The 14,274-nt window shown below is 43.3% G+C and overlaps 8 pseudogenes; all 8 read left to right on the top strand.

Moving 5' to 3' along the window:
- The first annotated feature begins 1,396 nt into the window (after positions 1-1,396).
- Positions 1,397-1,660, top strand: LOC130287202 (U2 spliceosomal RNA; annotated as a pseudogene).
- Positions 1,661-3,120: 1,460 nt separating this feature from the next.
- Positions 3,121-3,384, top strand: LOC130287201 (U2 spliceosomal RNA; annotated as a pseudogene).
- Positions 3,385-4,859: 1,475 nt separating this feature from the next.
- LOC130287200 (U2 spliceosomal RNA) lies at positions 4,860-5,123 on the top strand (annotated as a pseudogene).
- A 1,482-nt stretch (positions 5,124-6,605) lies between these two features.
- LOC130287199 (U2 spliceosomal RNA) lies at positions 6,606-6,869 on the top strand (annotated as a pseudogene).
- A 1,472-nt stretch (positions 6,870-8,341) lies between these two features.
- Positions 8,342-8,605, top strand: LOC130287197 (U2 spliceosomal RNA; annotated as a pseudogene).
- Positions 8,606-10,084: 1,479 nt separating this feature from the next.
- Positions 10,085-10,348, top strand: LOC130287196 (U2 spliceosomal RNA; annotated as a pseudogene).
- Positions 10,349-11,822: 1,474 nt separating this feature from the next.
- On the top strand, positions 11,823-12,086 carry LOC130287195 (U2 spliceosomal RNA; annotated as a pseudogene).
- A 1,470-nt stretch (positions 12,087-13,556) lies between these two features.
- LOC130287194 (U2 spliceosomal RNA) lies at positions 13,557-13,820 on the top strand (annotated as a pseudogene).
- The last annotated feature ends 454 nt before the right edge of the window (positions 13,821-14,274 follow it).

Genomic DNA, 14,274 nt, shown 5'->3' with positions numbered 1-14,274 from the left:
GGAGACCAAAATGATGAGTTGCACTGACTGGTTTATGAACGTCTATTCATTTAGCGTTTTAATGACCATGTTTGCACACTGATTGGTGTAAAAAAATAAAATAAAACTAAATAATAATAATCTAGCACACCTGTGCAGGTTTGACATGACATGACAGGTAGCAGTCTTGTGGGTGGTGCTGAATCCTGTTAAATGACATGAGGGTCTCATGCCTATACACAAGGGTGTGTCATTGCTGTTGCTTGACCATGCATTGGTTTCTGTGGTCAGTGAATGATAAAAACAAAATTTACCATCCATTGATGGATGGGAAATCCGCCATGAGGCATTTGTTTTTAGAAACTGCTGCTCACAACCAATGTTGCAATGGAGTGTCTCCATCTGCTGGTGGTATTGGAAAGGCATTAGTGCTATGACAGGGTCTGAAGAAGAAGAAGAAGAAGAAGAAGAAGAAGACGGAAAAAAATATATATAAAAAGAAAAAGAGAGAGAGAGAGAGAGAGACTGACTTAGTGAGCGAGTGAGTGAGAGAGTGAGAGTGAGTGAGTGAGTGATTGAGTGAGTGAGTGAGTGAGTGAGAACAAATGAGTTAAAGCAAGTGAGTGAGAGAGATCGAATGAATGAAAGTCTGAATGACAGAAAGAAAAAAGGATGAAGAAAGAAGCATGAAGAAAAAAAAATGTATATGGAGTTGCTGACATGAGTGCAATCTACAAAGCCGTTGAGGCTGATCCTCATGGGAGGATTATTGCACCAGGACCCTTAGCACTTTTAAAATGCCATTCAATGCCACGGGCTAGATGTAAACTGCAGATGACCATGTTGTGGTAGTTACCATGGATACCCAAGTGATGTGTGAGCTAACACATAGGCCCAACAGATTCCAAGAAGGCCAGAATCACCAGCGGCACCACCATCGATTGTCAGGTCACCCGGATTCAGCAAATACCAGAGTCCAAAATGATGCAGGTTTATACTGTTAATTTTCAGTTTATCGTTACAGTTGGTGTTATTCCATGTCGGAAGGGACGCAGCTACAGCCAGTGGGGTAACTAGAGACAGGCAGGCAGCTATGTGCAACAAAGGTAGGCGTGTTGTTTTCATATGCAGATCTGAAATATTGTCTTATATGCAAGAGGAGGAGTGATGGGGGTTCAGGCAAAAGCCAGGCTATGGATTGCATTGCTAAATGCTCCATCAGAGTGCAATGGTCGCCTGTCCTTTTTTTAAGTGATGATGTGGGTTTAGCCTGTGCTGTATGTATGTATGGGTGGCTGACTGCCACCCACCCAGAAAGTGTATGGGAGGCTGGTTGGCTGCCAGCCTTCCTTCCATTCCTATGAGTAATGTGAGTGCTCATGAAGGGGACATGGTTGGGTCCACCCCTTTCCCGGTTATCCCCTCTAGGCCTTTTGGCTTAGATCAAGTGTAAAAAAAGAAAGGATCTTGCGACAGATCGCATCCTGAGGCACGTTTTTTTTTGTGTGAATACTTGCACTTGGGTGACTTGTGAGCACATACTGATACATACGTTCCCTATCTGGGGACCATAAATTAAATGGATTTTTGAGAAAGGGAGCTGATTTGGAAGCTTGCTTCTGTCGCCCTATGCATTGACCCGATGTGGCAGTATCTTCGGGTAGTGAACAGTGCACCACCCCATTCCAGTGTTAAACAAGAAAGATTCTCATTTAATCCTCCGTGGGTGAGAATTTGAGTTTGAGAATTGGAGACCAAAATGATGAGTTGCACTGACTGGTTTATGAACGTCTATTCATTTAGCGTTTTAATGACCATGTTTGCACACTGATTGGTGTAAAAAAATAAAATAAAACTAAATAATAATAATCTAGCACACCTGTGCAGGTTTGACATGACATGACAGGTAGCTGTCTTGTGGGTGGTGCTGAATCCTGTTAAATGACATGAGGGTCTCATGCCTATACACAAGGGTGTGTCATTGCTGTTGCTTGACCATGCATTGGTTTCTGTGGTCAGTGAATGATAAAAACAAAATTTACCATCCATTGATGGATGGGAAATCCGCCATGAGGCATTTGTTTTTAGAAACTGCTGCTCACAACCAATGTTGCAATGGAGTGTCTCCATCTGCTGGTGGTATTGGAAAGGCATTAGTGCTATGACAGGGTCTGAAGAAGAAGAAGAAGAAGACGGAAAAAAATATATATAAAAAGAAAAAGAGAGAGAGAGAGAGAGACTGACTTAGTGAGCGAGTGAGTGAGAGAGTGAGAGTGAGTGAGAGTGAATGAGTGAGTGATTGAGTGAGTGAGTGAGTGAGTGAGAACAAATGAGTTAGAGCAAGTGAGTGAGAGAGATCGAATGAATGAAAGTCTGAATGACAGAAAGAAAAAAGGATGAAGAAAGAAGCATGAAGAAAAAAAAATGTATATGGAGTTGCTGACATGAGTGCAATCTACAAAGCCGTTGAGGCTGATCCTCATGGGAGGATTATTGCACCAGGACCCTTAGCACTTTTAAAATGCCATTCAATGCCACGGGCTAGATGTAAACTGCAGATGACCATGTTGTGGTAGTTACCATGGATACCCAAGTGATGTGTGAGCTAACACATAGGCCCAACAGATTCCAAGAAGGCCAGAATCACCAGCGGCACCACCATCGATTGTCAGGTCACCCGGATTCAGCAAATACCAGAGTCCAAAATGATGCAGGTTTATACTGTTAATTTTCAGTTTATCGTTACAGTTGGTGTTATTCCATGTCGGAAGGGACGCAGCTACAGCCAGTGGGGTAACTAGAGACAGGCAGGCAGCTATGTGCAACAAAGGTAGGCGTGTTGTTTTCATATGCAGATCTGAAATATTGTCTTATATGCAAGAGGAGGAGTGATGGGGGTTCAGGCAAAAGCCAGGCTATGGATTGCATTGCTAAATGCTCCATCAGAGTGCAATGGTCGCCTGTCCTTTTTTTAAGTGATGATGTGGGTTTAGCCTGTGCTGTATGTATGTATGGGTGGCTGACTGCCACCCACCCAGAAAGTGTATGGGAGGCTGGTTGGCTGCCAGCCTTCCTTCCATTCCTATGAGTAATGTGAGTGCTCATGAAGGGGACATGGTTGGGTCCACCCCTTTCCCGGTTATCCCCTCTAGGCCTTTTGGCTTAGATCAAGTGTAAAAAAAGAAAGGATCTTGCGACAGATCGCATCCTGAGGCACGTTTTTTTTTGTGTGAATACTTGCACTTGGGTGACTTGTGAGCACATACTGATACATACGTTCCCTATCTGGGGACCATAAATTAAATGGATTTTTGAGAAAGGGAGCTGATTTGGAAGCTTGCTTCTGTCGCCCTATGCATTGACCCGATGTGGCAGTATCTTCGGGTAGTGAACAGTGCACCACCCCATTCCAGTGTTAAACAAGAAAGATTCTCATTTAATCCTCCGTGGGTGAGAATTTGAGTTTGAGAATTGGAGACCAAAATGATGAGTTGCACTGACTGGTTTATGAACGTCTATTCATTTAGCGTTTTAATGACCATGTTTGCACACTGATTGGTGTAAAAAAATAAAATAAAACTAAATAATAATAATCTAGCACACCTGTGCAGGTTTGACATGACATGACAGGTAGCTGTCTTGTGGGTGGTGCTGAATCCTGTTAAATGACATGAGGGTCTCATGCCTATACACAAGGGTGTGTCATTGCTGTTGCTTGACCATGCATTGGTTTCTGTGGTCAGTGAATGATAAAAACAAAATTTACCATCCATTGATGGATGGGAAATCCGCCATGAGGCATTTGTTTTTAGAAACTGCTGCTCACAACCAATGTTGCAATGGAGTGTCTCCATCTGCTGGTGGTATTGGAAAGGCATTAGTGCTATGACAGGGTCTGAAGAAGAAGAAGAAGAAGAAGAAGAAGAAGAAGACGGAAAAAAATATATATAAAAAGAAAAAGAGAGAGAGAGAGAGAGACTGACTTAGTGAGCGAGTGAGTGAGAGAGTGAGAGTGAGTGAGAGTGAATGAGTGAGTGATTGAGTGAGTGAGTGAGTGAGTGAGAACAAATGAGTTAAAGCAAGTGAGTGAGAGAGATCGAATGAATGAAAGTCTGAATGACAGAAAGAAAAAAGGATGAAGAAAGAAGCATGAAGAAAAAAAAATGTATATGGAGTTGCTGACATGAGTGCAATCTACAAAGCCGTTGAGGCTGATCCTCATGGGAGGATTATTGCACCAGGACCCTTAGCACTTTTAAAATGCCATTCAATGCCACGGGCTAGATGTAAACTGCAGATGACCATGTTGTGGTAGTTACCATGGATACCCAAGTGATGTGTGAGCTAACACATAGGCCCAACAGATTCCAAGAAGGCCAGAATCACCAGCGGCACCACCATCGATTGTCAGGTCACCCGGATTCAGCAAATACCAGAGTCCAAAATGATGCAGGTTTATACTGTTAATTTTCAGTTTATCGTTACAGTTGGTGTTATTCCATGTCGGAAGGGACGCAGCTACAGCCAGTGGGGTAACTAGAGACAGGCAGGCAGCTATGTGCAACAAAGGTAGGCATGTTGTTTTCATATGCAGATCTGAAATATTGTCTTATATGCAAGAGGAGGAGTGATGGGGGTTCAGGCAAAAGCCAGGCTATGGATTGCATTGCTAAATGCTCCATCAGAGTGCAATGGTCGCCTGTCCTTTTTTTAAGTGATGATGTGGGTTTAGCCTGTGCTGTATGTATGTATGGGTGGCTGACTGCCACCCACCCAGAAAGTGTATGGGAGGCTGGTTGGCTGCCAGCCTTCCTTCCATTCCTATGAGTAATGTGAGTGCTCATGAAGGGGACATGGTTGGGTCCACCCCTTTCCCGGTTATCCCCTCTAGGCCTTTTGGCTTAGATCAAGTGTAAAAAAAGAAAGGATCTTGCGACAGATCGCATCCTGAGGCACGTTTTTTTTTGTGTGAATACTTGCACTTGGGTGACTTGTGAGCACATACTGATACATACGTTCCCTATCTGGGGACCATAAATTAAATGGATTTTTGAGAAAGGGAGCTGATTTGGAAGCTTGCTTCTGTCGCCCTATGCATTGACCCGATGTGGCAGTATCTTCGGGTAGTGAACAGTGCACCACCCCATTCCAGTGTTAAACAAGAAAGATTCTCATTTAATCCTCCGTGGGTGAGAATTTGAGTTTGAGAATTGGAGACCAAAATGATGAGTTGCACTGACTGGTTTATGAACGTCTATTCATTTAGCGTTTTAATGACCATGTTTGCACACTGATTGGTGTAAAAAAATAAAATAAAACTAAATAATAATAATCTAGCACACCTGTGCAGGTTTGACATGACATGACAGGTAGCTGTCTTGTGGGTGGTGCTGAATCCTGTTAAATGACATGAGGGTCTCATGCCTATACACAAGGGTGTGTCATTGCTGTTGCTTGACCATGCATTGGTTTCTGTGGTCAGTGAATGATAAAAACAAAATTTACCATCCATTGATGGATGGGAAATCCGCCATGAGGCATTTGTTTTTAGAAACTGCTGCTCACAACCAATGTTGCAATGGAGTGTCTCCATCTGCTGGTGGTATTGGAAAGGCATTAGTGCTATGACAGGGTCTGAAGAAGAAGAAGAAGAAGAAGAAGAAGAAGAAGAAGACGGAAAAAAATATATATAAAAAGAAAAAGAGAGAGAGAGAGAGAGACTGACTTAGTGAGCGAGTGAGTGAGAGAGTGAGAGTGAGTGAGAGTGAATGAGTGAGTGATTGAGTGAGTGAGTGAGTGAGTGAGTGAGAACAAATGAGTTAAAGCAAGTGAGTGAGAGAGATCGAATGAATGAAAGTCTGAATGACAGAAAGAAAAAAGGATGAAGAAAGAAGCATGAAGAAAAAAAAATGTATATGGAGTTGCTGACATGAGTGCAATCTACAAAGCCGTTGAGGCTGATCCTCATGGGAGGATTATTGCACCAGGACCCTTAGCACTTTTAAAATGCCATTCAATGCCACGGGCTAGATGTAAACTGCAGATGACCATGTTGTGGTAGTTACCATGGATACCCAAGTGATGTGTGAGCTAACACATAGGCCCAACAGATTCCAAGAAGGCCAGAATCACCAGCGGCACCACCATCGATTGTCAGGTCACCCGGATTCAGCAAATACCAGAGTCCAAAATGATGCAGGTTTATACTGTTAATTTTCAGTTTATCGTTACAGTTGGTGTTATTCCATGTCGGAAGGGACGCAGCTACAGCCAGTGGGGTAACTAGAGACAGGCAGGCAGCTATGTGCAACAAAGGTAGGCGTGTTGTTTTCATATGCAGATCTGAAATATTGTCTTATATGCAAGAGGAGGAGTGATGGGGGTTCAGGCAAAAGCCAGGCTATGGATTGCATTGCTAAATGCTCCATCAGAGTGCAATGGTCGCCTGTCCTTTTTTTAAGTGATGATGTGGGTTTAGCCTGTGCTGTATGTATGTATGGGTGGCTGACTGCCACCCACCCAGAAAGTGTATGGGAGGCTGGTTGGCTGCCAGCCTTCCTTCCATTCCTATGAGTAATGTGAGTGCTCATGAAGGGGACATGGTTGGGTCCACCCCTTTCCCGGTTATCCCCTCTAGGCCTTTTGGCTTAGATCAAGTGTAAAAAAAGAAAGGATCTTGCGACAGATCGCATCCTGAGGCACGTTTTTTTTTGTGTGAATACTTGCACTTGGGTGACTTGTGAGCACATACTGATACATACGTTCCCTATCTGGGGACCATAAATTAAATGGATTTTTGAGAAAGGGAGCTGATTTGGAAGCTTGCTTCTGTCGCCCTATGCATTGACCCGATGTGGCAGTATCTTCGGGTAGTGAACAGTGCACCACCCCATTCCAGTGTTAAACAAGAAAGATTCTCATTTAATCCTCCGTGGGTGAGAATTTGAGTTTGAGAATTGGAGACCAAAATGATGAGTTGCACTGACTGGTTTATGAACGTCTATTCATTTAGCGTTTTAATGACCATGTTTGCACACTGATTGGTGTAAAAAAATAAAATAAAACTAAATAATAATAATCTAGCACACCTGTGCAGGTTTGACATGACATGACAGGTAGCTGTCTTGTGGGTGGTGCTGAATCCTGTTAAATGACATGAGGGTCTCATGCCTATACACAAGGGTGTGTCATTGCTGTTGCTTGACCATGCATTGGTTTCTGTGGTCAGTGAATGATAAAAACAAAATTTACCATCCATTGATGGATGGGAAATCCGCCATGAGGCATTTGTTTTTAGAAACTGCTGCTCACAACCAATGTTGCAATGGAGTGTCTCCATCTGCTGGTGGTATTGGAAAGGCATTAGTGCTATGACAGTGTCTGAAGAAGAAGAAGAAGAAGAAGAAGAAGAAGAAGAAGACGGAAAAAAATATATATAAAAAGAAAAAGAGAGAGAGAGACTGACTTAGTGAGCGAGTGAGTGAGAGAGTGAGAGTGAGTGAGAGTGAATGAGTGAGTGAGTGATTGAGTGAGTGAGTGAGTGAGAACAAATGAGTTAAAGCAAGTGAGTGAGAGAGATCGAATGAATGAAAGTCTGAATGACAGAAAGAAAAAAGGATGAAGAAAGAAGCATGAAGAAAAAAAAATGTATATGGAGTTGCTGACATGAGTGCAATCTACAAAGCCGTTGAGGCTGATCCTCATGGGAGGATTATTGCACCAGGACCCTTAGCACTTTTAAAATGCCATTCAATGCCACGGGCTAGATGTAAACTGCAGATGACCATGTTGTGGTAGTTACCATGGATACCCAAGTGATGTGTGAGCTAACACATAGGCCCAACAGATTCCAAGAAGGCCAGAATCACCAGCGGCACCACCATCGATTGTCAGGTCACCCGGATTCAGCAAATACCAGAGTCCAAAATGATGCAGGTTTATACTGTTAATTTTCAGTTTATCGTTACAGTTGGTGTTATTCCATGTCGGAAGGGACGCAGCTACAGCCAGTGGGGTAACTAGAGACAGGCAGGCAGCTATGTGCAACAAAGGTAGGCGTGTTGTTTTCATATGCAGATCTGAAATATTGTCTTATATGCAAGAGGAGGAGTGATGGGGGTTCAGGCAAAAGCCAGGCTATGGATTGCATTGCTAAATGCTCCATCAGAGTGCAATGGTCGCCTGTCCTTTTTTTAAGTGATGATGTGGGTTTAGCCTGTGCTGTATGTATGTATGGGTGGCTGACTGCCACCCACCCAGAAAGTGTATGGGAGGCTGGTTGGCTGCCAGCCTTCCTTCCATTCCTATGAGTAATGTGAGTGCTCATGAAGGGGACATGGTTGGGTCCACCCCTTTCCCGGTTATCCCCTCTAGGCCTTTTGGCTTAGATCAAGTGTAAAAAAAGAAAGGATCTTGCGACAGATCGCATCCTGAGGCACGTTTTTTTTTGTGTGAATACTTGCACTTGGGTGACTTGTGAGCACATACTGATACATACGTTCCCTATCTGGGGACCATAAATTAAATGGATTTTTGAGAAAGGGAGCTGATTTGGAAGCTTGCTTCTGTCGCCCTATGCATTGACCCGATGTGGCAGTATCTTCGGGTAGTGAACAGTGCACCACCCCATTCCAGTGTTAAACAAGAAAGATTCTCATTTAATCCTCCGTGGGTGAGAATTTGAGTTTGAGAATTGGAGACCAAAATGATGAGTTGCACTGACTGGTTTATGAACGTCTATTCATTTAGCGTTTTAATGACCATGTTTGCACACTGATTGGTGTAAAAAAATAAAATAAAACTAAATAATAATAATCTAGCACACCTGTGCAGGTTTGACATGACATGACAGGTAGCTGTCTTGTGGGTGGTGCTGAATCCTGTTAAATGACATGAGGGTCTCATGCCTATACACAAGGGTGTGTCATTGCTGTTGCTTGACCATGCATTGGTTTCTGTGGTCAGTGAATGATAAAAACAAAATTTACCATCCATTGATGGATGGGAAATCCGCCATGAGGCATTTGTTTTTAGAAACTGCTGCTCACAACCAATGTTGCAATGGAGTGTCTCCATCTGCTGGTGGTATTGGAAAGGCATTAGTGCTATGACAGGGTCTGAAGAAGAAGAAGAAGAAGAAGAAGAAGAAGAAGACGGAAAAAAATATATATAAAAAGAAAAAGAGAGAGAGAGAGAGAGACTGACTTAGTGAGCGAGTGAGTGAGAGAGTGAGAGTGAGTGAGAGTGAATGAGTGAGTGAGTGATTGAGTGAGTGAGTGAGTGAGTGAGAACAAATGAGTTAAAGCAAGTGAGTGAGAGAGATCGAATGAATGAAAGTCTGAATGACAGAAAGAAAAAAGGATGAAGAAAGAAGCATGAAGAAAAAAAAATGTATATGGAGTTGCTGACATGAGTGCAATCTACAAAGCCGTTGAGGCTGATCCTCATGGGAGGATTATTGCACCAGGACCCTTAGCACTTTTAAAATGCCATTCAATGCCACGGGCTAGATGTAAACTGCAGATGACCATGTTGTGGTAGTTACCATGGATACCCAAGTGATGTGTGAGCTAACACATAGGCCCAACAGATTCCAAGAAGGCCAGAATCACCAGCGGCACCACCATCGATTGTCAGGTCACCCGGATTCAGCAAATACCAGAGTCCAAAATGATGCAGGTTTATACTGTTAATTTTCAGTTTATCGTTACAGTTGGTGTTATTCCATGTCGGAAGGGACGCAGCTACAGCCAGTGGGGTAACTAGAGACAGGCAGGCAGCTATGTGCAACAAAGGTAGGCGTGTTGTTTTCATATGCAGATCTGAAATATTGTCTTATATGCAAGAGGAGGAGTGATGGGGGTTCAGGCAAAAGCCAGGCTATGGATTGCATTGCTAAATGCTCCATCAGAGTGCAATGGTCGCCTGTCCTTTTTTTAAGTGATGATGTGGGTTTAGCCTGTGCTGTATGTATGTATGGGTGGCTGACTGCCACCCACCCAGAAAGTGTATGGGAGGCTGGTTGGCTGCCAGCCTTCCTTCCATTCCTATGAGTAATGTGAGTGCTCATGAAGGGGACATGGTTGGGTCCACCCCTTTCCCGGTTATCCCCTCTAGGCCTTTTGGCTTAGATCAAGTGTAAAAAAAGAAAGGATCTTGCGACAGATCGCATCCTGAGGCACGTTTTTTTTTGTGTGAATACTTGCACTTGGGTGACTTGTGAGCACATACTGATACATACGTTCCCTATCTGGGGACCATAAATTAAATGGATTTTTGAGAAAGGGAGCTGATTTGGAAGCTTGCTTCTGTCGCCCTATGCATTGACCCGATGTGGCAGTATCTTCGGGTAGTGAACAGTGCACCACCCCATTCCAGTGTTAAACAAGAAAGATTCTCATTTAATCCTCCGTGGGTGAGAATTTGAGTTTGAGAATTGGAGACCAAAATGATGAGTTGCACTGACTGGTTTATGAACGTCTATTCATTTAGCGTTTTAATGACCATGTTTGCACACTGATTGGTGTAAAAAAATAAAATAAAACTAAATAATAATAATCTAGCACACCTGTGCAGGTTTGACATGACATGACAGGTAGCTGTCTTGTGGGTGGTGCTGAATCCTGTTAAATGACATGAGGGTCTCATGCCTATACACAAGGGTGTGTCATTGCTGTTGCTTGACCATGCATTGGTTTCTGTGGTCAGTGAATGATAAAAACAAAATTTACCATCCATTGATGGATGGGAAATCCGCCATGAGGCATTTGTTTTTAGAAACTGCTGCTCACAACCAATGTTGCAATGGAGTGTCTCCATCTGCTGGTGGTATTGGAAAGGCATTAGTGCTATGACAGGGTCTGAAGAAGAAGAAGAAGAAGAAGAAGAAGAAGAAGAAGACGGAAAAAAATATATATAAAAAGAAAAAGAGAGAGAGACTGACTTAGTGAGCGAGTGAGTGAGAGAGTGAGAGTGAGTGAGAGTGAATGAGTGAGTGATTGAGTGAGTGAGTGAGTGAGTGAGTGAGAACAAATGAGTTAAAGCAAGTGAGTGAGAGAGATCGAATGAATGAAAGTCTGAATGACAGAAAGAAAAAAGGATGAAGAAAGAAGCATGAAGAAAAAAAAATGTATATGGAGTTGCTGACATGAGTGCAATCTACAAAGCCGTTGAGGCTGATCCTCATGGGAGGATTATTGCACCAGGACCCTTAGCACTTTTAAAATGCCATTCAATGCCACGGGCTAGATGTAAACTGCAGATGACCATGTTGTGGTAGTTACCATGGATACCCAAGTGATGTGTGAGCTAACACATAGGCCCAACAGATTCCAAGAAGGCCAGAATCACCAGCGGCACCACCATCGATTGTCAGGTCACCCGGATTCAGCAAATACCAGAGTCCAAAATGATGCAGGTTTATACTGTTAATTTTCAGTTTATCGTTACAGTTGGTGTTATTCCATGTCGGAAGGGACGCAGCTACAGCCAGTGGGGTAACTAGAGACAGGCAGGCAGCTATGTGCAACAAAGGTAGGCGTGTTGTTTTCATATGCAGATCTGAAATATTGTCTTATATGCAAGAGGAGGAGTGATGGGGGTTCAGGCAAAAGCCAGGCTATGGATTGCATTGCTAAATGCTCCATCAGAGTGCAATGGTCGCCTGTCCTTTTTTTAAGTGATGATGTGGGTTTAGCCTGTGCTGTATGTATGTATGGGTGGCTGACTGCCACCCACCCAGAAAGTGTATGGGAGGCTGGTTGGCTGCCAGCCTTCCTTCCATTCCTATGAGTAATGTGAGTGCTCATGAAGGGGACATGGTTGGGTCCACCCCTTTCCCGGTTATCCCCTCTAGGCCTTTTGGCTTAGATCAAGTGTAAAAAAAGAAAGGATCTTGCGACAGATCGCATCCTGAGGCACGTTTTTTTTTGTGTGAATACTTGCACTTGGGTGACTTGTGAGCACATACTGATACATACGTTCCCTATCTGGGGACCATAAATTAAATGGATTTTTGAGAAAGGGAGCTGATTTGGAAGCTTGCTTCTGTCGCCCTATGCATTGACCCGATGTGGCAGTATCTTCGGGTAGTGAACAGTGCACCACCCCATTCCAGTGTTAAACAAGAAAGATTCTCATTTAATCCTCCGTGGGTGAGAATTTGAGTTTGAGAATTGGAGACCAAAATGATGAGTTGCACTGACTGGTTTATGAACGTCTATTCATTTAGCGTTTTAATGACCATGTTTGCACACTGATTGGTGTAAAAAAATAAAATAAAACTAAATAATAATAATCTAGCACACCTGTGCAGGTTTGACATGACATGACAGGTAGCTGTCTTGTGGGTGGTGCTGAATCCTGTTAAATGACATGAGGGTCTCATGCCTATACACAAGGGTGTGTCATTGCTGTTGCTTGACCATGCATTGGTTTCTGTGGTCAGTGAATGATAAAAACAAAATTTACCATCCATTGATGGATGGGAAATCCGCCATGAGGCATTTGTTTTTAGAAACTGCTGCTCACAACCAATGTTGCAATGGAGTGTCTCCATCTGCTGGTGGTATTGGAAAGGCATTAGTGCTATGACAGGGTCTGAAGAAGAAGAAGAAGAAGAAGAAGAAGAAGACGGAAAAAAATATATATAAAAAGAAAAAGAGAGAGAGAGACTGACTTAGTGAGCGAGTGAGTGAGAGAGTGAGAGTGAGTGAGAGTGAATGAGTGAGTGAGTGATTGAGTGAGTGAGTGAGTGAGTGAGAACAAATGAGTTAAAGCAAGTGAGTGAGAGAGATCGAATGAATGAAAGTCTGAATGACAGAAAGAAAAAAGGATGAAGAAAGAAGCATGAAGAAAAAAAAATGTATATGGAGTTGCTGACATGAGTGCAATCTACAAAGCCGTTGAGGCTGATCCTCATGGGAGGATTATTGCACCAGGACCCTTAGCACTTTTAAAATGCCATTCAATGCCACGGGCTAGATGTAAACTGCAGATGACCATGTTGTGGTAGTTACCATGGATACCCAAGTGATGTGTGAGCTAACACATAGGCCCAACAGATTCCAAGAAGGCCAGAATCACCAGCGGCACCACCATCGATTGTCAGGTCACCCGGATTCAGCAAATACCAGAGTCCAAAATGATGCAGGTTTATACTGTTAATTTTCAGTTTATCGTTACAGTTGGTGTTATTCCATGTCGGAAGGGACGCAGCTACAGCCAGTGGGGTAACTAGAGACAGGCAGGCAGCTATGTGCAACAAAGGTAGGCGTGTTGTTTTCATATGCAGATCTGAAATATTGTCTTATATGCAAGAGGAGGAGTGATGGGGGTTCAGGCAAAAGCCAGGCTATGGATTGCATTGCTAAATGCTCCATCAGAGTGCAATGGTCGCCTGTCCTTTTTTTAAGTGATGATGTGGGTTTAGCCTGTGCTGTATGTATGTATGGGTGGCTGACTGCCACCCACCCAGAAAGTGTATGGGAGGCTGGTTGGCTGCCAGCCTTCCTTCCATTCCTATGAGTAATGTGAGTGCTCATGAAGGGGACATGGTTGGGTCCACCCCTTTCCCGGTTATCCCCTCTAGGCCTTTTGGCTTAGATCAAGTGTAAAAAAAGAAAGGATCTTGCGACAGATCGCATCCTGAGGCACGTTTTTTTTTGTGTGAATACTTGCACTTGGGTGACTTGTGAGCACATACTGATACATACGTTCCCTATCTGGGGACCATAAATTAAATGGATTTTTGAGAAAGGGAGCTGATTTGGAAGCTTGCTTCTGTCGCCCTATGCATTGACCCGATGTGGCAGTATCTTCGGGTAGTGAACAGTGCACCACCCCATTCCAGTGTTAAACAAGAAAGATTCTCATTTAATCCTCCGTGGGTGAGAATTTGAGTTTGAGAATTGGAGACCAAAATGATGAGTTGCACTGACTGGTTTATGAACGTCTATTCATTTAGCGTTTTAATGACCATGTTTGCACACTGATTGGTGTAAAAAAATAAAATAAAACTAAATAATAATAATCTAGCACACCTGTGCAGGTTTGACATGACATGACAGGTAGCTGTCTTGTGGGTGGTGCTGAATCCTGTTAAATGACATGAGGGTCTCATGCCTATACACAAGGGTGTGTCATTGCTGTTGCTTGACCATGCATTGGTTTCTGTGGTCAGTGAATGATAAAAACAAAATTTACCATCCATTGATGGATGGGAAATCCGCCATGAGGCATTTGTTTTTAGAAACTGCTGCTCACAACCAATGTTGCAATGGAGTGTCTCCATCTGCT

Source organism: Hyla sarda, chromosome 8 (assembly GCF_029499605.1).
Source record: "Hyla sarda isolate aHylSar1 chromosome 8, aHylSar1.hap1, whole genome shotgun sequence".
Taxonomy (NCBI): Eukaryota; Metazoa; Chordata; class Amphibia; order Anura; family Hylidae; genus Hyla; species Hyla sarda.
Note: the sequence above shows the minus strand (reverse complement) of the source record. Positions and strands in the feature narration are given on the sequence as shown.